General features: G+C 38.0%; 1 protein-coding gene across 2 annotated transcripts in view; it reads left to right on the top strand.

Annotated features, from left to right (window-relative positions):
* The window catches only part of EPB41L3 (erythrocyte membrane protein band 4.1 like 3), a 237,483-nt gene that overhangs the window by 39,887 nt on the left and 173,872 nt on the right, over nt 1-23,724 (top strand). The window lies entirely within an intron of this gene.

The following is a 23,724-nucleotide window of genomic DNA, read 5'->3' on the forward strand; positions in this document are numbered from 1 at the left end:
CATCCTCGACAGCAGTGTATGAGAGTCCCAGGTGCTCTGCATCCTCGCCACTGCTTGGTATTGTCCATACTTTTTCTTAAGCCATTCTAATACACATACAGTGGCCCAGGATTGGATTTTAAAGGAGGAAAGGAACAGATCCTTGGTACTATCTGAGCTATTGATTACTCTGCAGAGTCAGAGGTGCACTGGGACCTCAAACAGAACTGCTCTCCTTGGGAAACTCTGATATAGGCAGCTCAGAGGTCCCTGTCCTGGACAAGCTTCGAAAGCCCAAAGCGAAGGGGATGGGGAAAGAGATGAACAGGATCAGAGGCCGCTTCAAAAGAATGGAGCAGTGTGTATCGTCCTTCTTCTTTCTCTCATTTTCTCCTTCCTCCTTCGCCCTCAGTGGAAAATAAATGGATGGTTCTCCTTTTAATTCCAATTCCAATTTTAATTTTCACTCCAATTCAAATGTGGAAATTGCTCCTTTTAATTTAAATTGCTTTCTATCCCGAAAAGGACAAAACACAATTTTACTCCACTGAACAGTGATGGAAGGAAAAAGTTCTAGCAAGAAGAAGTTGAAATAATCAAAGGATCTCTGTGTGTTTGTCTAGATCACTGTGCCACCAGCTATGAATCTAATTAATGTCCTTGAAGCATCAGAGAGTCACTCTCCTGCCAGAAGTCCTCATTTAAAACAGCAGCAGACCCCAAAAAAGTGTGCATAAAATTTTGAGGACCGGCATAACTTTTTCTTTTTCAAAATATTGGAAGAAAAATATTGGCAAAATTTAGAATTTAAAAAATTGATAATTAAAGCATAGGTATGGGAAGACTGGGGTATATATAAACAATAGAAAGGTTTCTCTTCTTTTCAAACATTTTCTTTTTATAACAGATTTGGATAAGACTACACAGAGATAAAGACTCATCTAAACACAATTAAGTGTGCCTAATGGAGCACCATATCTTCATATGTTTTATAGCCACATGATCAAAAAAGATATATTAAATTACTTGCTTTATTGCTATATTTTTCCATTGTCAAGTCATAATCACCTTGAGTTAAGAGATAAATAACTGCATATTATTATAAAACAAATACTATCCTTAATCATCTTTTACAAGAGATTCAAGTAGTTTAGTAATTTTTTAGGGGTGGGGGTGGTGGGGAGTGTTACCTGGGGAGTGTTGACAGAGAAAAGTCTGATATGGTTTGCTGAATATTTTCATGGTTTCCTGTGATCATTAGCATTTATAAGAATACACTGTGTAATGAGTTGACACCATAAAATTAGCTTTGAATTCTCCTCAATGGAAAGAGGAAATTACGGTAAACTCTTTTTATGTCTTTAGTTGTAATAAATCCCCAGTATCATGTGCCTACTTATTTAATTATTTGTGGGAACATAGTGTGCCTACATCCCTCTAAGTGCAATGTAGTACAAGTATTGAAATACACTTTCAAATTAAATACACTTTCTCATCTACAGAGTAATCATTTTTTTTTTATTGAACTGAGAAGTCATAAATACTTGGGTGCCTGGAAATATATCTGTAATAACTGGCCCTACTCTTTATTGTCTTCAGAAATAAAATCATCATATTTATTAATGCAAGTCTCAAGATTTTACTTAGATGCAATTGCTTTTTTCAACTCATCATAAAGCCTAGACAAACAGGAAACTGTTGCTTTAATTACAGTGGAGAGATAACCTTTAGTTCTTGGAGGCACAGTCCAGGTAATGGACTCTTGGTGTTTGCTCACCACTAAAGCTTTTGTGACCTTGGGCAATGTACTTCACCTCTAACACTGTACTTTTCTCATTTGAAAAATGAACATGGGACTAATAATTTGTTGAATAAATGAATGGATGGATGTACTGTTTCTTTCTACTTTTCCTCTCAAGATTTATGTGTATATATATACACACATATTTATGTGTATATACATATATACACACATATTTACATACACGTAATACACATAAATATATACACATATTTATGTGTATATATATGACATTTAAAATATTTTTAAATATGTATTGTGTTTAATATATATTTAAGTATATGTAGTTTGTGTATTAAAACATTGTTTTAGTGTTATAATAATATACCAGTTTTAGGTTACTCATTTATAATTAGGAAAAGGCCATTTCCACACTATTAAAGGCATGTTTAAAAAATTCCTATTCATATAATTTTGTTGTTTTGAGTTCTATCTTCAGGATACTGGTTCTAAAATTGGAATTCCCAAGTCCCAGGCTGGAATCAATATTCTGGCTCTTACTGACTATTGTGTGGTTGTTTTCCAAGTTTATTGCACTCATTTACAGGAATTTATATGACTCCTTGCAACTTCTGCCAACATTAGATTTATTATTTTAATTTGTGTTTCCTAGCTCAGTAGGTATGAGATAGTACCTTATATTTATTTAAAATTGTGTTGCCTTCATTGTCTGTGATGCTGAATATTGTTTTAAAGTTTGCCATGTTAGCATTCTTTTGCGTGATCTGCATTTTACTCTTGTCTAAGTTGAGGTTAGGTATTATCTTAAGGGATTTAAGGTTATTTCTAAAAGGTTTACATTCCTAATATGAGAAGCATTATTGTCATAATTGTATCTGTTTTTATCATCATCTTAGTCCTTATTTTCATGTCATACCAAATTATTTCATGTCATTAAATTAGAGCCATATAATAGGTGAATCAAACAAACAAACTCTAGCTGCTCTCTGGAATTAAAATTCTGTTATTCTTTTAACACTTTGTTGGTTGTTTTGACACTATTTGGAAATCATTGTGAATGTCATGTAAGTAACAGAAGCATGAAGGGCAAGAAGGAATTTTATGGCTATTTGTGGTCTATGCTACCCGTGTGCCTTCCCTGGGATAGTCTTCCAAATACAGTAGTGCCCCATTATCCTTGGGGGATGCATTCCAAGACCCCCAGTGGATGCCTGAAACCTCAGATAGTACTGAACCCTGTATATACTCTTTTTCCTATACATACATACCTATGATAAAGTTTAGTTTATAAATTAGGCACAGTAAGAGATTAAGAGTAACTAATAATCAGAACAATTATAACAATATATTCTAATAAGAGTTATGTGAACATGGTCTCTCTCTCTCAAAATAATATTTTCAGACCACAGTTGACCATGGGTCAACTGTGCAAAACTAACGTGCAAAGGCTAAATGTAAAAGAACGTGCAAAAGCTAAACTTTTAGCAAAAGCTAAAAGATGAGAGGGGACTGCTGTCTAACGCCCACGGTCATTTGATTAACTTCTGCCCTTCCCTGCTTCTTCCTAAATATTCCTATTTCCACAAAGCTGCCTAAGATTTTTCTCCTTACAAATTGATTTTTGGCAGATATAGTAACTTATATGAGTTAATTTCCATGCCCAAGGTATACATTTGCACCTATTTTAGTAAATTTTATAAACATGGCAAACTAAAATATGTAATTTATTCATAATTACTCAGGATCTTTTAATATGTTAGGGTCTTACTGCTTATTCATGCACAGGTACAGGGTGAAAGAACTGTGAGGTTTCTGAACAGATTAAAAACTGATGACTATAATTACCTGGGACCCTTAGGGCTCAAATACTGAGTCTGTTTTTCCAACACCTGCCTGTAAATGTGTTATGTTGTCAGGCTTCATAGAGCAAACCGAATAATCAAGCTGCCAAATAGTTATCTTTTGAAATAACTTAAATTACAATACATGAACTCCTATTTATCTTAAATAATACCACACACAGAAAATCACAATATAAGTTTGGCACTATAGCTCATGCCTGTAGTCCCAGCAATTCAGGAGGCTGAGCCAGGAGGATCACTTGAACCTAGGAGTTTGAGACCAGCCTGGGCAACATAGTGGGATCTCATCTCTACAAAAAAAAAAAAAAGTCATGTATGGTGGTGCACACCTGTGGTCCCAGCTACTCGGGAGGCTAAGGTAGGAGGATCACTTAAGCCTAGAAGGTCAAGGCTGCAGTTAGCCATGATTATGCCACTGCACTCCAACCTGCATGACAGAGCAAGACCCTATTTCAAAAAAAAAAAAACAAAAAAGAAAAAGAAAATCGCAGTATAATACATTGCTTTAAAAGAAATCATTTAGACTATTTACTTATAATATCTGCCTCTTGAATCTTTCAGCTTCTCTGTCTACTGTCTAGTGTGGCTTGGTCAAATAAATGCCCTTTTAAAAAGTCTGACATATGCCAAAATATAGAATTTTTCTGTAACTGAATTATTGAAGTAAGGAACAAATTTTACTATCTATTGGCTTAATTTCTGGATGTATCAATTAGGACCATCACATCATAGGAAGCAGAGGCATATTTAGCTGTGAGTTTTGGAGAATGGAATGCAGGGAATTTTATAGAGGGGTATGAAAAAAGAAACTGACATTGGTGTTGAGCCCCAAGGGCTAGTAATGGTGGGAAGTTGTTACTGCCCCTAGGGCTGAAATGGTAAGGGGAGGTAATAGTGTTAACTGAGCCCACTAAGAGCTGACTTCGTAGAAGGTCATTTAACAAGAGCTGCCCTTGCAGAGGGATGAGGCCACTGGCAGAGGGATGAAGCCACTGGCAGAAACATGACACCCAAGCAGGGAGGAAGCCTGGGAGAAATACCCCCGCTTCTCAGGCTAGTTCTTTAGTCTTCATAGTGTCTCCCATTGGCCAAAGCCAACCCACACCAGAGGGTCAGAGAGCCTGAGTGATGCAGTTCATGAAGTGGACCATCCCCCTAACTCCATAGCACAGTGCCTAGCAAAGAAAGGTAGGAGATAGATCTGGGTACCTAATGGCATAAAATAAGCATAATAGAATTTTTAGGTTCTCTTTGAGGAAATCGCTTGGTTAACATGTTCAGAAGAGCAGCATTCAATAGAATCTTTTAAATAGATCTGGACTTGCATTGCTTGTTTTAAATTACTTGTTGGCCAGCCTGGCCAACATGGCAAAACCCCATCTCTACTAAAAATACAAAAATTAGCCAGGCATGATGGTGCATGCCTGTAGTCTCAGCTACTCCGGAGTCTGGGGCAGGAGAATTGCCTGAACCCAGGAGTCAGAGTTACTAGTGAGCCCAGATCGCACTACGGCACTCCAGCCTGGGCGACTCAAAAACAAAAAACAACAACCAAAAAAACCATAAATATTTAAGATCTTAAGATCCTTATGTCTTATTCGAGTAGCAGTAACAAGTAGAGACACGATCACACATTAGCAATTGTTTTAGCACAGCTAAAACTCAACATCCACTTCTTGTAGCTTAGAAACACAGACTCCAATCAGAAAAATTGGAAGAACTCAAAGAGAGCAAAAGCTAAACTTCAACTGCAGAACCTAGGCATGTTTATTTTCCTTTTTCTTTTAAATTTCAGTTTCTGAGTCTTCTTTCTTGAAAAGTATCAGACAATTCCTGAAGGGATTAAAAAGATCATTATGTTAATTTTTGGGAAACTGTACCTCCTCTACACAAGGCAACCATTGACTGAGACAGTAAGAGTCACACAGTCCTGCAATCCAATTTTCTGAGTCATCGTCTCATGCTGTATATTCATTTTTTTATTTAAGACAGTCCTCTCTTTGAAGCTGTATGCCTTTCGTTTCAATTTGCTACAGATTTTCACTTTGAATCAGATGAAATAATTTGATACTTTGGGATGTCTCACCATTGATGGTTATAAGTTATTTTCATGTTATTTGTTGATTATAGTGGTAAAATTCTTCCCTTTTCAATAAAAAGAAGCATCAATTTTACTCAGAGAAGGTAACTAACATTTATTGAACATCTATTACATGGCACAATCCTTTTATCTTTTTGTTTAGTCTTTTCTTCATACCTCATTTTATTCTACAAAGAATTTGGGGATAATTTTTGTCAATGGGTAACAAGCTTTAGAGCACCTATATACTGTAGGTACCACTAAATTCACATTACAGTTGAGGAAAAGGTTTGGAAAACTTAAGTAACTTTATAAAACTATGAAATGACCCATCTATTTATGTTAAAGCTTACTGTCTCCTTAATAAATACTAGATGATCTGCTAATGTTAAACTGAAACCATGAAAGCAACCAAATATGACTTTCACCACATATTGAATATTTCCAGATTACACTTGCTTCAAACGGGTTAAGTTCTGTTGTAGCAAATCCATGCAAGGAATGTTGGATCTGCAGCATAGGCCCTAGCTGCTCCTTAGGGATTTAATCTCAGAGGTAAAGGACCCAGCTATTGGCTGTCTTGGCTGTGCTCTTATATCCAGTGGCATTATGGGTAGAGAACCCATACATCAAAGATGGAGCCCAGGTCAGAAACATGTTGGAGAAGCATTTAAGAATTATTTTCTAGGCCAGGCACAGTGGCTCACACCTGTAATCCTAGCACTTTGGGAGGCAGGCAGGTCATCTGAAGTTGAGGGTTCAAGACCAGCCTCACCAACATGGAGAAACCCTGTCTCTACTAAAAATACAAAATTAGCTCGGTGTGGTGGCACATTCCTGTAATCCCAGCTACTCGGGAGGCTGAGGCAGGAGAATCGCTTGAACCCGGGAGGCGGAGGTTGCGGTGAGCCGAGATCATGCCATTGCATTCCAGCCTGGACAACAAGAGTGAAACTCCAAAAACAAATTAAAAAAATTATTTTCTAGACCCATGTCCCTTTAAATGGCTAACTTGAAAGTTTCAAAGGCATTTATCATCTGAAAAAAAAATATAGCTCTTCAATTTTAAGATGCTGTATGATTACACCATCAATTTAATAACAGCATTTAAGGGGAAAAACACTATTGCATTAAATATATGAATCATTTTCACATCCTGATTTCAGACATGTTGACGTATTTGCAGAAAAGTACATGCTAGAAATGAGGAAATAAGAAGTTGCTCCTGGCATAATTTTCTGGAAGTAAACTTTTCCCCTTGCAGTCAGTTGAATCCAGATGATGTTCTGAAAAGAAAAAGGAAGGAAAACAATCAAAGCCTGTTGATTTTGAATTGTGCTACTCTTAATGACCTGTATAGACTGTGGTTCCGGTTAAAGGGTCATGACTGGGGCTGTGGGCTTTCTGGACAGGGAAGAGCTCTTGAATTAGGTAGACATGGATTAAAATTTGGAGTCAGCCATGGGGTCACTGAACTTCTCCAGACTTCCTCTATGCAGTGAGTAGCAGAATGCCTATTTTACGAGGCCTTTGTGAAGTTTTGAAAACTACCATCTGTTGAGTACCGTGCCTAGTATCTGGCGGGCGGTAGGGACAGTTACTGTGTTCTATGACAGTTGTCTGACTGTCTCAGCCACCCTACCTGACAGTTAAAATAGTGTAGTAAAAATAGTCACAGCATATTATTTTCCTGACTCATCTCTTCACCTGCGTCTCAGAAATTCCAGAATCTTTCCAACGTTCTCCCACCTGTCGTCACCAACTTTTCCCCCACAGTGATGAGGGCTGATTCATCCGCAGGGTCCCTTCCGTTACCCTATGGTAGCTGCTTCCCCAGCCCCTGCTGTGATGTGATGTCTGCAGTGGCTCCTGAAAGTGGCCGCCCCCACTCCCGGGCATGCCTCACTGCCTCTGCTGACACTCCAGCTTCTTAACTTTGCACTGACACTACGTGACAGCCCCTGTCATTCCATGGGATATTTAAATTTTTATGAGAGGTTAAAATATTTACAGTGAAAATGACCACATAGATTCTACTTATAGCTCAGTCATAAACAATTTGTGTAGAATCAATAAGTCACTTAGCCATAGGGGACTCAGTTTCTTCCTTTCCAAAGTGGGGGCTAGAATAGCTCATTGCGTGAGTCCTTTCTAGCACTCATGTTCTCTGTGTTAAAATCGTCATGGACCTTGTAAAAAATACCAAGTTTCATTTGTAATATTTAGAAAACATTAGTTTTAGAATATCCTTAAACATATACTGTTTAGCATTTAAAAAGTAAACATCTGTTTAACGTTGGGAGAAATTAAATTGTAGGCTCCAGATGTGGTTCAATTCTCTGTGGAGATATATATTTAAATCACAGATCTCTAAGCAGCCTTGAGGCAGCTGCCAAGTTCTTGGTCCTCCCCCACCCCCATCTTCTTTCCTTTACCTGTTTTCTTCTAAGATGAGGATTGTGTGAAGCAGGCCCAGCTGCTCTGTTGTCTTCTCCTGTCCTGTATTGGGCAGCTTTCTAGCCTGGTGTCACGTTACAGCCTCCTCACTGCATTTCCCAAGATATACCAGCAAAACGCAGTGACCAGGGAGCCCCACTGCCTTGAGATTCAATTTGAGAAAAAGCCTCTGTGGTCTTTGAATTCTAAATCTACTCAGGCTTTCTACTAAGATACCATAAAACAAATGTTTCTAGTTCGATGTAAAACGGAACATCCCAAACCTTTATGTTCCTTTTCTTCCTTTTGTGTGAAACCACAACATCTTAATCTTTTTTGTTTGTTTGTTTTTAAGACAGGGTCTCCCTCTGACACCCAGGCTGGAGAGCAGCGGTACAGTCATAGCTCAATGCAGCCTCAAACTCCTGGGCTCAAGCCATCCTCCTGCCTCAGCTTCCCAAGTAACTGGGACTACAGTGCATGCCACCAGGCTGAGCTAGTTTTTGCATCTTTTTGTAGAGATAGAGTCTCGCTGTGTTGCCCAGGATGGCCTTGAACTCCTGGGCTCAAGCAATCCACCCACCTCGGCCTCCTAAAGTGCTGGGATTACAGGTGTGAGCCACCATGCCTAGCCTTAATCATTAAAAAGTTTCATTTCTGTGTTTTGAAAACCTAAACTATGTTTGATGGAATAAGGCAGAACTAAACTATGGAGTGGGTGTGGCTGTTGGAGAAGGCTCACGTTCACCTTTTCCCCTTGGAGTAACTGTATTTGGTTCTTATATGTTGAGATATTAAGGGTTTAGAGAGGTTTGAGTTTGTTTGTTTTGCATTTCTTTATTTTATTTCTAACTCTTACCCATCCTACTTACTTACATAAACAAAAAATATTGAAAATGATAACATATTTACCTTCACATTATTCTCTAGAGTCCCTAGTATCTTAAAATTTAGTTTAACAGACTGTTTTTGTAACAGAAATTAAACTCACTGGTGTACCTTCTATTAGACACTATAAGGGTAAACTCCCAAAAGTAAAAAGCTCAAAAATAAGATATGAAAAGATAAATTTAGCAAAACCAGATTCTCCAAAAGTAATAATAATATTCTTATTATTTTTCATAATTATATTGCTATCATTCATTAAACACTGGTTACATTTTAGACTTCATCCACTACATGTTTATGTAAATAATGCTACATTTTTCTTCATTTGGTTGTGTCACACCACAAAGACTTGATGGATTTTTTGAAAATTAGAAAAATCTGATTTCAAATATTGGCTATTAAGCTTCCTCCAAATTCACTTTGTGTGGCCAATCACAGACCCTCAGAGAGTCACTTACTCTCCAGAGAGGCAGAAACTGAGATACAATAAGAGGCTGCCATGGCCACTGATGTGGAGGGACAGGTCATGCTAAGAAGGCTATGCTGCAAACACAAATGCTGGTGTGAGTAGCAGCCCCAGAATGGACGTTATGAGGCCAGGTTCTGCAAGGGGTTTACATTTATTTTTAGGTGAGTTGCTTCTTGCGTGGACTACTCCATGTGATATGTGCTGGAGGGAGACGAAGCAGGAAGTTTTAACAACAGTTAATGAATCTCTTGAGCAATGCCGGAAAAGCTAGGCAGCATTTTGTGTGTATTTGTGAATACATGTGCATAAGTGTGGGCATTTATGCATATGTGTGTCTATACATATGTCTGCATGAGCATGTATCTATATATATATGTGTGTATGAATATGTGTTGATACTAATGGATATATGATTGTATATGTGTGTGTGCTATATATGTATACATATTTATATATGTATACATATTTGCATGTGAATATGTATATATACATGTGTGCCTATATGTGCATATGAGTCTGTATCTATATATTTGTGTGAGTGCATCTATACATGTGTGTCTATATACATGTATGTATACGTATCTATATATCTGTGTCTATACACATGGCATGAGTATGTGTCTATACATTTGTGCCTATACACGTGTATGAGTATGTGTCTATACATGTGTGTCTATACATATTTGTATGGGTGTGTGTCTGTGTGCTTGAGTGTGTATCTGTGTGTATAAGTGTATCTATACACACGTCTATACACATGTGTGTATGAGTGTATCTACCCCATTTTTGTGTATCTATACATGAGAGTATATGTATACATATGTATTTATCCATAAATGAGTGTCTGTTTCTATACAGAAGTGTGTACTTATCTTAGACGTTTAGAGCATGGGCAATGGAGCCAGGAGAGAGCCAGCCATCTTTCATCATAATTGTATGACCTTGTGGAAATTTCTTAAGCTCTTTTTCTCTCAATCACCTTACCCTTAAATTGGGATTAATAGTAATTCATGCCTTATAGGTTGCACTGAGGGTCATATTTTAAAATGTTGATAAAACTCTGGCTTATAAGCAACCAACAGTGTCAGTCTTCATGATCATCATCTTCACCGTCATCTCTAATCCTCACATCCTAAGGTAATGGAGGCTGAGAGAGTGAAACATTCCCATCTGGAGACATTGGTTACAGTATGTGGTAGGTCCAGGATTCTAGCCTAGCTCAGACTTTCTGTTGCCCAGAAGTCTCTGTCAGATTGGTAATATCTTTCTTGTCTTTCTACAGTTCTGGAAAAAATAAGTTTATCAGCTCTGGCTATGACCTATAGACAAGGTCACTCATCATCATGAGAGAATGGGAGTAACTTGTATGGCTTTGGATCTCTAGTTGAGAAAGGAAGAGCTTGGGCTTTGGAGCCTGGCAGGCCTGAATTTGGGCTCCTGAAGCATCACTGGATGACTTGGGCCTGATTTATGATGATTTGTTGTTTTTATCTTGGTCCTTTGGGTGTTTTTAGGACCTCAGAGGTACAAAATTAGATTACTAATAATCTTTGGTTAATGATATGTACTCATTGGTGTTTCCTCTTTACTTATCTATTAGACATCTTAAATAAGAAGCACCTATGAACCACCTGCCAAAACAACAGCTAGAATTTTGATGATAACCTTCATCTCACCATTTGGCAATTTCCTTGTCTTATCCTCTCTCTCCACCTAACAGAGACAGCATCCTGTCTGGCATGTAAAGTATGCCTTTACTTTCCTGTTCATGCAATCTTATTACACTCTGAAAAGAAAATTTTAAATTTTAATTGTGTTTAAGTTTTTAAAAAGGACATCTTGTTGTATATAATTCTTTGAGATTTTTTATTGTGAAGTTTCACCTACATTGTGATATGCTGTAATAATATCTGTTTTGTTCTATTGTTTAATATTCCAGTGTGTAAAACATACTGTAGTTTATTTTTACAATGTCTTCTTGATAAGTATGTGGGTGTCTTCACGATTTTGCTATTGTGGAGGGAGCTGTTTCAGCACTGTTGAAGGTAACTGTAACTCCTATGCACATGTGCCAGAGTTTCTCTTGGGTGGGAATAGAATTGCTGGGTAGTAGGGCGTATGAATGTTCAACATCAGGAGACAGTACCAAACTGTTTTCCAAAGTGGTTGCCCAGTTTTTCACTCTCATTAGAATGTGGATTCACATTCCTTCCAACACCTGGAATTGTGAGACTTTTTCATTTTTTGTTAAGTGAATGGGTATAAAATTGAGGCTCTTTATTGCATGATGTTATCTCTCACTGGGGTTTAATTTACATTTCTCTGACTGCTAATGGTGCTGACCACCACTTCTCATGCTTATGGGCATGATGTGCTTTCCCTGCCACGAAATGTGTATTCTTATCCTTTGATCATTTTTCTGTAAGATTGTCATCTTCTTATTGGTTTGCAGGAGATGTGGGGCAAATTTCTTGGTTTCATCCAATTTCATTTCTGGGTTTTTCTACTAAAAACTGAAAAGCAGAGCTTTCAAATCAGAGAAAAACTAGAGAACAATTAGCATAGTAAAGCCATGAATAACAAACATTTTAAGAGGCATCATGCACTAAAGAAGAATTCCACATTTCCCTAGTTGAATTTACATGTGGATTTTGTTTAAATATGTATCCAATGCAGAGTTATAATCACTAAGAGTAACAACTTCTTGATCATTTTGAGATCTTTTTTTATCTGTAAAAATGGGGATGTGGATAATACAATGTTCACTGAGTTGACTTAGGATTAAATTAATGTTTACAAATGGAACTGTAAGTGCTGGCATACAGCATAATAGACAACCAAAAAAATGTTGTTTTTTGCTTTCTCTGGGCCCTGCCCCACCCCGCCGCCCCCCCAACCCTGGAGCCTCCTATCAGTGGACTGGCTTGGTTGGAACTGGCCCTCTTTGCTTAGTACAGAGTGCTGCTTATCGGTGTGGCCAGTGTAGTCCTACTAGTATTGTTGAACTTTAGAGAATAAAGCAAGTTAAATGAGCTCAGACTCCTTTGAAGGAAATATGAGGAAAGAAAGTGCAAGGGGAGAATTTCAATGCAGTCTTTGACAAAATTAAAAGGAAAAATCAGTATAATTATCCTGTTGATCTCAGTAGCCCTATCTGTAGATGTTCAAAGTGTGTATTAATATGACAATTGTGAAAGATAAGGATAACAATATATACATAAGTAAACTGAAAATTCAATATCAAGCAAAATGATGATGCTCAGAAGCCAGTGGTCATAGGTGGCCCCATGACACTTTAGGTTTTCTGTTTCTCTGCTGCTGGGATCTACAGCACTTTGCAGAATGCTGCACAGTCATGCGAATAAGCTACACTGGGAACCAGGGGAAATATTAGAAGAAGAATCTGAAGGACACCATAAAATACTGTGCAGTTATTGCTTCCTGCCCCGGCTTGATTTTTGGAGTGTTGAATTTAAGGAGAGAATCTGGATGTGATAGAAAGCAACTGCTTTTACCTTTCCGGGATCTTTCTGTGTTTCACGGAGAATATTCCTGGAGGAATAGAAGCCGGAGAGTCAATGCTACAGTAACTTTGAAATTGCTGCACTGCAGCATGCCATCTTTCATCTGTCTCTATCTGTGCTCAAAGTCTCTCTTAGGATTTGGAGGTAAAATTTTCGGATTGCTAACATTAATGTATGCTTGTGAGAAGTGGCCATTGTTAGTGATTATAACTCTGCATTGGATACATATTTAAACAAAATCCACATGTAAATTCAACTAGGGAAATGTGGAATTCTTCTTTCGTGCATGATGCCTCTTAAAATGTTTGTTATTTATGGCTTTGCTACGCTAATTGTTCTCTAGTTTTTCTCTGATTTGAAAGCTCTGCTTTTCAGTTTTAGTAGAAAAATCCAGAAATGAAAATGGATGAAGTCTAGCTACAGCGTATCTCACCTTTCCCTTTGTCCTTCTTACTTAGTACATGCCAGCCTGACCAATTCGTCAGAAAGTCTTTGCTCTGGGGACATTCACTTGAGGAGTTTGGAAACAGCTTTCAGTTGTGATGGCAACTTCAATTTAGGGGGTGGTTAAAAGTGTGAATGCTCTCCAAAGACAAGAATGCCGTGTACTTATGCTTAGACTTTGCAATCCACAAGTTGTAATTCACTTTCCTTTGTGCCAAGAATTACACAGAAGTATAGTGAAATATAATTTAAGTTTATTTTGTAAGTAATTGTAAAAACAACTGGCCACGCAACTTCATTGAAACATGGATGTTACTTAAACCTCAGAGGCATGGGGCTGCCCACAAGCCCAGCTCAGGAACCTATTTAAGGCTTCAGAGTCTTACGTATGGGTCTCTTAGTGGGTTTGCCTGTCTTCTGTTGATCCTTGGGAAAATATATTTCAACAATAAGTGGTATTAGAAGTGGCTAATTAGCAAGGTTTGTAAACATAAGCAGTAGTAAATAAACTCAGAGGGGTATTTCATTAGGCTCTTTTGTTGAAACCTTTTGATCTTGATATGTATTTAGCTAAGGGGGTTCTTAATGTTTCAGAAGGGACTGTTTCTTATCTGTGTCACCTGCCTCATCCTGAGGGACGAGGGTCAATGTCTGGACAGGAACCCAACCCCTTTCCTGCCAACTACTAAGTTGCTGATATCTTTTATTTATTTATTTTTCTGACATTAACTTTCAAAAACAATCCTACTATTTGGGAAAAGTAACTTGTAGTAAGATATTTTAAGTATTATTCCTATTTTATAGCATATTACATTTTCTTTAAGTGTCTAATTTTCCTTTAAATGTCTAATTTTTCGATAATTCTAGAAACTTTTACAAAACTATATAAAAATTACTTTCCATAATGGAAATTACAGAGAAGATGAGCCACCCTTAACAGAGCTGTTTGACTTTACAATAAACTTTGATAGAATATGCCTTTTAGCAGCAAACTGGTAAGAAATTACTGAAAATCAAAATTATACGTATGGATGTTATTCATATTTGTAGTTGTATTCAGATCTTAAGTGTAAAGATATTGTTTAGTTTGTTTTGTGCTGCTATAAAGGAATACCTGAGGCTGGATAATTTATAAAGAAGAGAGGCTTATTTGGCTCACAGTTCTGCAGGCTGTATTAGATGCTTTTTTTTTTGAGACGGAGTCTCACTCTGTCGCCAAGGCTGCAGTGCAGTGGCACCATGTTGGCTCACTGCAACCTCCGTCTCCTGGGTTCAAGCAATTCTCCTGCCTCAGCTTCCCAAGTAGCTGGGATTACAGGTACCCACCACCACGCCTGGCTACTTTTTATATTTTTAGTAGAGATGGGGTTTCACCATGTTGGCCAGGCTGGTCTCGAACTCCTGACCTCAGGTGATCCACCCACCTCGGCCTCCCAAAGTGCTGGGATTACAGGCATGAGCCACAGCACCGGGCCAACTAGATGTATTTTCTTCTGGTGAGGCCTCGGGAAGCTTACAATGATGGAGGAAGTCGAAGAGGGTGCAGGGGTGTCACATGGCAAGAGAAGGAGCAAGAGAAAAAGAAAGGAAGTACCAGCTGTTTTTAACAATCAGATCTCATGGTAACAAATAGGGGTGAGAATTCATTACCATGAGGGCAGCACCAAGCCATTCATGAGGGATCCACCCTCATGACCCTAACACCTCCCACTGGGCCCCACCTCCAACACTGGAGATCACATTTCAACCTGAGATCTGGAGGACACACACATCCAAGCTATATCAGATATTGAGGATATTTTATAGGTAAGGATATTAAGACCAAGAAAGATTGCGAATTACTCACAATTAAACAGCAAGTGGCAGAAGAAACAGGGAACTAGGAACAGAAACCAGTTTTCATGGCTGAGAACCACCCTCCCAAGAACTGCCATTCCTTACTTCATAAACCATGATGTAACCCTAGTTAGTAGTGGGCACATGCTCATATGCAGTGGTAAAGCTTGCAGAAGTGATGGTACAGGCAGTGATGAAGGGCTCCTCAAGTTAGGCAGAAGAGGCTAGAAATGATGTAATTGCTGTAAGAGCTGTGTCAGGGTCCCAGGTTTGGTGATTGGCTTGGAGGGCTCTTATAGGACTCAGCATATGGTCATACTCACAGCCAAGTTCTATTACAGGGAAATGATACCAAGCTAAGAGAAAAGGTGCACAGGGGCAAAGTCTTGGGGGAACCAGGCACAAGCTGCCAAGGTCCTCTCCCAGAATAGTCATAAGGGATATGCTTAATTCTATAGCAACAAACTGTGATAACACGTGATATGTTGGGAAGCTCATTAGAGACTCAGGGCCCAGGACTTTTACAGGGAGCAGGTCACAAAGGCAGAGCCTCTGCCTGGTATGTATCAAAATTTCAGATTCCAAGAAGGAAAGCAGGAGTGTGCAGCATCAACCACATTGTTTAGCATGAGGAGGGGAAACATTCTAAGTTCTGGATATACGGACTCTGAGATGACAGAGGGAATCAAATTAGGAAGATTACACTTAAAAAAAAACTGATTCTACTAAAATAGAAAAATAAATAAATAAATAAATAAATAAATAAATAAATAAAATCAGGTTGAGGTAGGTCTAATAAGGTTGAAAATAGAAAAAAAAAAAAAAAAACTGATTCTAGCCAGGCTCAGGTAGCATGTGCTGATAGTCTCAGTTACTCTAGAGGCTGAGGTTGCAGGATCATTTGAGTCCAGGAGTTCAAGGCCAGTCTGAGCAATGTAGCAAGACCCCATTTCTAAACAAGAAAAAAATCTGACTGTAATATAAAGTTCATATCCATGGTACATCTCTAGTGTAATCACTAGAGAATTAAAGTAAATTATATGATTAGAGAAATAGAATAGAGAGGGAATTTTGACTTTGTATTAGCTGTGAAGGACACACTGTTAAGAGATAATCTTAACATGAAAATATTAATATTATTAAAAGGTGGTGCGTGCCTGTAGTCCCAGCTGTTTGGGAGGCTGACGCAGGAGAATCGCTTGAACCCGGGAGGTGGAGGTTGCAGTGAGCCGAGATCGCGCCATTGCACTCCAGCCTGGGCAACAGAGCCAGATTCCGTCTCAAAAAAAAAAAAAAGGTATATATATTAGGTAAATTTTTTGAAGTACCTGAATTCACAACTGCTCATTGAAGTTAGGTAATTCTTCGTCTGAGCTCTCTAACCTATTCTTGACTTTTTAAAAACATAAGTAGTTAATTTTTTCTTATTTGTGTAAGCATAATGTGACTGTAATAATATTTATAATAAAAAATCTCTAGAGGTTTGTTTTCTACATGGGACGAGGGTCCTGATGGGTATAGAAGTAGGAAAGGAACATAGGAAATGGTGTCTGCTGAAGTGCTGAGGTGCCTGCTAGTCTTTGAACCAACCCAATGAACTGATGTGTGTACCTAGACTTCTAAACATTCTAACATAAAACCTCTTCCTCACTGATGATCTACATATATGAGTAAATGTTAGCTACCTAGGGATATCCCTACCCTGTCTCTAGCCATAGTGGCTTCTAAGAGTCCATATTTATAGTTACATTTCCTCCGTACAGCTACTGAATTATTCTAGTCCTATTTATTGGAGGTATATGATTGCTTTTGATTGGCAATATTACCATTTTACTTAGCCAAGGCAATTTTTTAAAATTCCTCATGTGTTTTGTTTTCTAATGAAGCTGTTCTCTTACTTGTGTGGGTAGAAAATATAGTAACAGGTTTGAGATGACTTTGAATTGCGTCTGTGTGTGGGCCAAGTGGTGATGCAGTAGTATTGTAGTTAGATGAAGAAAACTGCTTCATAAATATGCATTCTGGAGATGACATTCTTATGTTACACAAATTGGATGTGTCAGGATTTTAAATGTCACCCTTGCATTTAATGCAAGAAGTTCCTGACTTGCACTTTCTTGACTTTCCTTAGACGTGACCGTAGAAACTTACTTTCTTCCTTGCTGCCAAAGAGTGAGACATCCTTTATTTCCCTCTTCTGCACCCTCCTGGCTCCCCCTTATTCCTTTTATGCCCAGCTCTCAACATCTCTCTAAATACCAGGGCTCTCAGCAGCAAGAAGTGGGAGAGGGCATGGGTGTCCTTCTTTCCACCTGGATTCACAAAACAGAAGAGCTGACAGATACAGCGGCTCATGCCTGTAATCCCAGCACTTTGGGAGGCCAAGGTGGGAGGATTGCTTGAGGCCAGGAGTTTGAGATGAGCCTGGGCAACATAGCAAGGCCCCGTCTTTACAAAATATTAAAAAATTACCTGAGTGTGGTGGTGTCCACCTGTATTCCCAGCTACTTGGGATACTGAGGCAGGAGGATTGCTTGAGCCCAGGAGTTCAAGGCTGCGGTGAGCCATGATGACACCATTGCACTGCAGCCTGGGCAACAGAGTGAGACCCTGTCTCTAAAAAACAAAAACAAAACCAAAACAACAAAAACAGAAACAAACTCAGAAGTTCAAATAAGAAAATTAACTTCTCTCTCTTCCATGTGACTGTTTTGTTTGTTGTTAGTTGTTTAAATTCACATCCCACTTTATTCTAAAACAAAGGCACTCTAGGTAGGCATCCCAATTATTGCAGTAGCATAAATAGTTGATGATGTCAGGATGCAAAGAAAATATGGGAAGCAAAATTAAAGCCAAGGAAAAATAAGTAGGGTAAATGTATATTTTAATGTCTTTTACAGTTGACAAAGGTGGGTTGGGAATTTGGCTCTTAGATTCCTAGCAGTGAAAGTGAAGAGGAAAACATGAACGTGAAGATACGAAATATCTGTAACATAAAACCCCAAGTTTTCCTAGTACTAAAACCTAAGACAAGTTTCTTCCATGGATGTTCTTAACCGGTAATGTAAAAAGCAACAACTTAGATAGCATCCTTTTCACATGTAGAGTGGGAGACTCCCAAGCCTACTGGTGAGACTGTCGTCTGACTCTGACATCATCAATATATGGTTATTTACGTAGTGCACAAACCTAAGCAAGGACAAGCAGTTCTGAAAGGGCTAATGATTCCAAGTACGCAGGTCTAGCCAAGAGTGAAATGCAGGAAATTGTGAGGAACAGGCAGTCCCTGTATCCTTCAGGCAATTACTTTCATGGATATATTTTTCCCAACTGGGCTTTTGAGAAGAATTATCCAACCCAGAGTCTTGGCTTATAGTCTCTGACTGAAACTTGGAGTGCAGTGTTGCCAACATATTTGGGAATGGAGGAAGGGTGGAGTTATTTTGCCCTGATGAAATGTAAGGACATATCCCTCAATGGATAGCCACTGTGGTTTCTCTCAGAGATGAAATGAAGGAGGATCAACCAGCAGGGATAAAAATCTTTCTCCAAAAATAACTCTGGATCCACTTTAAACCAATGTGGGATATGATTCTAACTCAGGTCGCTTAACCTTTATAGCAGTAATTTGTAAACGTTTAAAATTTGGGTTAGGACTCATGAAACCAACCCATTGCCTAGAAATGAAATGCCATGAAAGCCTATTGTGCTATCCCCACTGGAGAAGTCTTAAACTGTGTCACGCTGAGTGCAATTAATCACCTATGAGCAACAAATCCTTAGGAGCCTTGCATTTGGTACAGAATAGGCTGAAAAAAATAAACTCTAAAGATGATGCTTAAATCTTGGTCACATTCCTTTCCATTTCAAAATAGAGACAAGAGAACCTATAGAACATTTTGGGTTCCTTTCTCTAAAGAATAATTTTCTAATAGGCAGGCCAATGTATTTGAAAATAGAATTTAATTCAACATTAACTAATGGTTCAAAGTGAGGATATTATTTAGAGCCAATATTTGTTTCTGATACTTCTTGGAATGCTTTCAAATGTGTTCACAACTACTTTTGGCATAGTACATGGCTTCAGAATGCCAGTTTTTCACTTTAACCTTCAAAGTATGCTAGTGTAATAGAGAAGCCCATTTCAAAATTTCAAAGCAATGCACATAATTATAATTCTCCATGTGTAGTGGACTTATATTCAGAAAGAAAAAAATGTCTCTAAATACTTGGCATTTGATAAAAAAATTACAGACATTTGATACAATGAAAACTATTTTATTTCAAAGATTACAAAGTTAGATGGAAAATGCTGATAAGAGCTTGCTTTCCATAATGACTTTAGTCTGCTCCTTAACCTCTGACATCTCTTGCCACATCTCCGTTGCCAGGCAACAGCAGAGAAATAAAACCTGTGTGAGTAAAGGAAGTTCCCAACATAAGAATGGGGAGTGGGGGAGGGATAGCATTAGGAGATATACCTAATGTAAATGATGAGTTAATGGGTGCAGCACACCAACATGGCACATGTCTACATATGTAACAAACCTGCACATTGTGCACATGTACCCTAGAACTTAAAGTATAATAAAAACAAAATTAAATAAAGTAAAATAAAATAAAATAAAATAAAAAGAAAAAGAATGGGCTGTATTCTAGAAGCTGGTGAGCCAGTTATTTAGAAATTTAAACACAGTTTTTATGTTAAAAATATTATAAATGGTAGTTTAGTACCCAAGACAGCCATTGCAAGCCTAGTTAACTCATAATTCCCTTTAAGTAATGAAAAGCAGCACCTTTCCTCTTCAGTATAACTTGATTCTCTTGTCCAAAATGCCATATTCCAGGAAATGAGAAAATGCCACTGAACAGCCAAAATAGATGTTATAAAGCCCTTGTGTTACAGCATGTCCTTCTTACTCAGAGGGAAAGTCAGATGAAGCCACAGACCATGTATTCTCATTCTAAATATAATTTTAAAGCTTACCTATTTGATTTGAAGGGTGACAGAGGATGGCAAAAGGAGGCCTGCAGAAAAAATAAAGATGTGATCGCTGACAGCCTAAAGGCAGGATAGGATAGAGGAGGCAGACCAATCAAAGCACAGTTGTCTGTCGCCTTTTCCAATAAGGTAGGAAGTGCTGCTTACCTGTAGACCTCCTGAGAGCATCACTGTGTAATATCTCCTTGTAAGAATTACAATAACCATCCCATAGCTGACAAAATAGTGCTTTTTAACAAAACTCAGAAGTGTGCATTTTAGAAAACTTGATACATAAATAGCTAACATTTAAAAGAAAACAGCATTGACTACACATTTGAAAGGAGTATGCATTCAGCTCCAAGCAAAGTTCATCGAGCTAGAGTAACAAAAATCCGAGCGTTCTGCAAAGCCAAAGTTTACTATTAAAATACAAACACTTTATACCTACACTTTATAAGATGTTGCCATGGAGAAATATATTATGAATTCCAATTAGGAATGCCAGAAAAACCACTACCCACCTGAAGGCATGGAGAAGTAGCTGTAGAAAGCTGTCTGCCCTTAGCAGAGGTACATAGAAAAAGAGATATTTTCCATGTAAGAGAGAGTCATGCCTCTATGTCAGTCACCAGCGTGTTACCAACAGGGCAGTAAAAGGCATTTGCCCTTAAGGAGGCCATGAATTTGTACCTTTCTCATCCTTCCTCTCATCCCTCTCTCATCCCTGAGGTGATCACTCATGTGGCTGCTCATTCACAATGGGGGTATCTCTAATTAGGGGGACTACTTTATATATTACACCTCAGCAACATTTTAATCTAATTGTTCATGAGCCCTGCTGACTCTTAATTACTGTTTTAGTCATGTACACAGCAGCGACAGTAATTCCAAATTAAAAGGTGAGTGATTGGTATTAAGCATTGGATTAAGTTTGTATAATAAATACCAATACTTGCTAAATATACTGGAGCCAGCTGACCACCTCTTTAAGATGCAGCCATCTAACTAAAAATGTTCTATTTACCAAAAGGGAGTTTAATGTTACTGTTTTGTTTTGTTATTTCTTCCTTTAGATTGCCTCTGTATCTGCAGGAATAATTTTGAGTGCTCCTGTTCAGATGACTGAAAATTGTTCTAAAATGCTAGGCAGTCCTGTTGAAGGAAACATTGTCCAATCAAACCTACAGATTGTAATCAAGAGGAATTTTGTAAGATTATATTGATAGAAATGTTCCTTAGGAGACTGCATAACCAGCATTAAATCAATCTTCAAATAGTTTCTTAAGTTTTAATGAAAGTTTTGGGTTTCCTTCCCTAATTATTCAGCTTGAGCTTTTTATAGAATTTCTTGAGTTCAGAACATATTAGGGCCATGTGAGGGCTCTTCCAGTATCTGGTGAGAAGTGATTAGCACACAACAAAACATATCCTGCAACAACTTCTAAATTCGGAAAGTTAGGGCTCTGAAACTATGGGCCTTAGGAGCAAAATATTTAACCTGCTTCCTCCATTCCAGAGCCAGTGAATGTTTTGAATATCTATTGCTAGGAGGATGCCTTGGGGAAAGTTACTGGAACTTCCTTAGTTTCTCCTCATGTTGACAAATAATCAGTATCACCCACAGACGTGTTGCATTTAATTAGGTCTTGCGTGTACTCTGTGGGGCCCCTAGCAATGTGGCTATACCTCTGGGAAATGGAGATCCTTATTTCACATTTAGTGTTTCAAAAGGATTCTTTGATGTGTCAACAAAGCCTTTGCTTTCTCTCATACTTTTTTTTTTTTTTTTTTTTTTTTATTATCCAGAGGAATTGGTAGAAACCATAGAGAAGAGAGAAGGGAAGCTCTTGGGGAATGGATGGAGATGGTACTCTCTTGAGGACTAATGGTCTTCACTTTTCACTTATGCGCCACCTAAACAACACTGAAAACCTACGTACTGCATGCACATTTTTAAGTTCACACCTAAAATTTTTATCTTAAATTTAAATGATTATATAGTATGTAATTTCAGATATTATATATCAGTTATACTTTTTATGACCAAACATCACTTTTATGTTATCTTTTAAATACTGTAGCAATTTTCTATCCATCATCATATATTTCACAAGTACAAGAACAAACTTTTCTTTTACAGATATTTTGCATCATTTCTTTTCCTACATAAACTTGTTTCCACTCTACTTCCTCCTCAAAATATTACCCTAATGTAATATTTTTATGCTTGAAAATATTTTATTGGTTACCATCTGCAACAAAATGGGTATATAAATTTAAATTTAATTTTTCATTCTATGTGACTATAATATTCTCAGTTTTAAAAAATATTCTCTGGATTAAGTGATTGTTACAATGATTAGCAGTACACACTTAGACATAAATGACACAAACATATTACAAATTATGACAAATAATTATTACACATAAAAAGTAAAGTGTTATTGGAAAATAATCTCTTAGTAATACAGGCAGAGCATTTTTTTCCCCACTAGCTCATGTATCTGTTGATAAATATTACATATTGCTAAAATGAAACAGGGTTTAGCAACCCCTTCCTTCCTTCCTTCCTTCCTTCCTTCCTTCCTTCCTTCCTTCCTTCCTTCTTTCCTTCCTTCCTTCCTTGCCTATCTCTTCTCCTTTCTTTCTCTTTCTCTTTCTCACTTTCTGAGATAAGCACAAATAAACTCGTTGAGGTACAAACCTACAAAACTGGATGGATAGAAATGGAAGGAGAACCATATGACAGCGTATAGCCTCCAATTTGAATTAATTTATGAGTTACTTCATTTTCTCCTTCTTCAATTTGATTGAAAGGAAAAACTTAAAATGTATCTACCTCAGTGGCTAACAATTGGTTAATCAATCATTGAAGTAATTCTAATTATTGAAAAAAATTGTTTTCTCGAAGTCAGCACCAATCTCTTAGACAGTTTCTTCTTTCTGCCCACTAGAGGTGTTGTGTCCTGAGACAGTGCACTGTCTGCCTTGGGGATGGGGCCGGTTTGCGTTTGTATTGCCAAGTGGAAGGAAGAGGCTTGTGAGAAAAGAAAGGCTGCAGATACAGCCACTTTCTTCAGCATAGCTGTGTGAGGATCCAGAAGCTGAGGCTCTAAAAACTGAGTCTCCACCAGGCAAGGCGGCTTACTCCTATAATCCCAGCACTTTTGGGGGCCAAGGCCAGCAGATCACTTGATGTCAGGAGTTTGAGGCCAGCCTGGCCAACATGGCGAAACCCCGTGTCTACTAAAAATGCACAAATTAACCGTGAGTGGTAGTGTGTGCCTGTAATCCCAACTACTCGGGAGGCTGAGGCAGGAGAATTGCTTGAACCCGGGAGGCAGAGGTTGCAGTGAGCCGTTGGCGCCACTGCACTCTCAAGCCTGGGCATGAGAGCGAGACTCCATCTCCAAAAAAATAAAATAAAATAAAATAAAGTAAAATAAAATTAAAATAAAAT

Source organism: Pan paniscus, chromosome 17, assembly GCF_029289425.2.
Source record: "Pan paniscus chromosome 17, NHGRI_mPanPan1-v2.0_pri, whole genome shotgun sequence".
Lineage (NCBI taxonomy): Eukaryota > Metazoa > Chordata > Mammalia > Primates > Hominidae > Pan > Pan paniscus.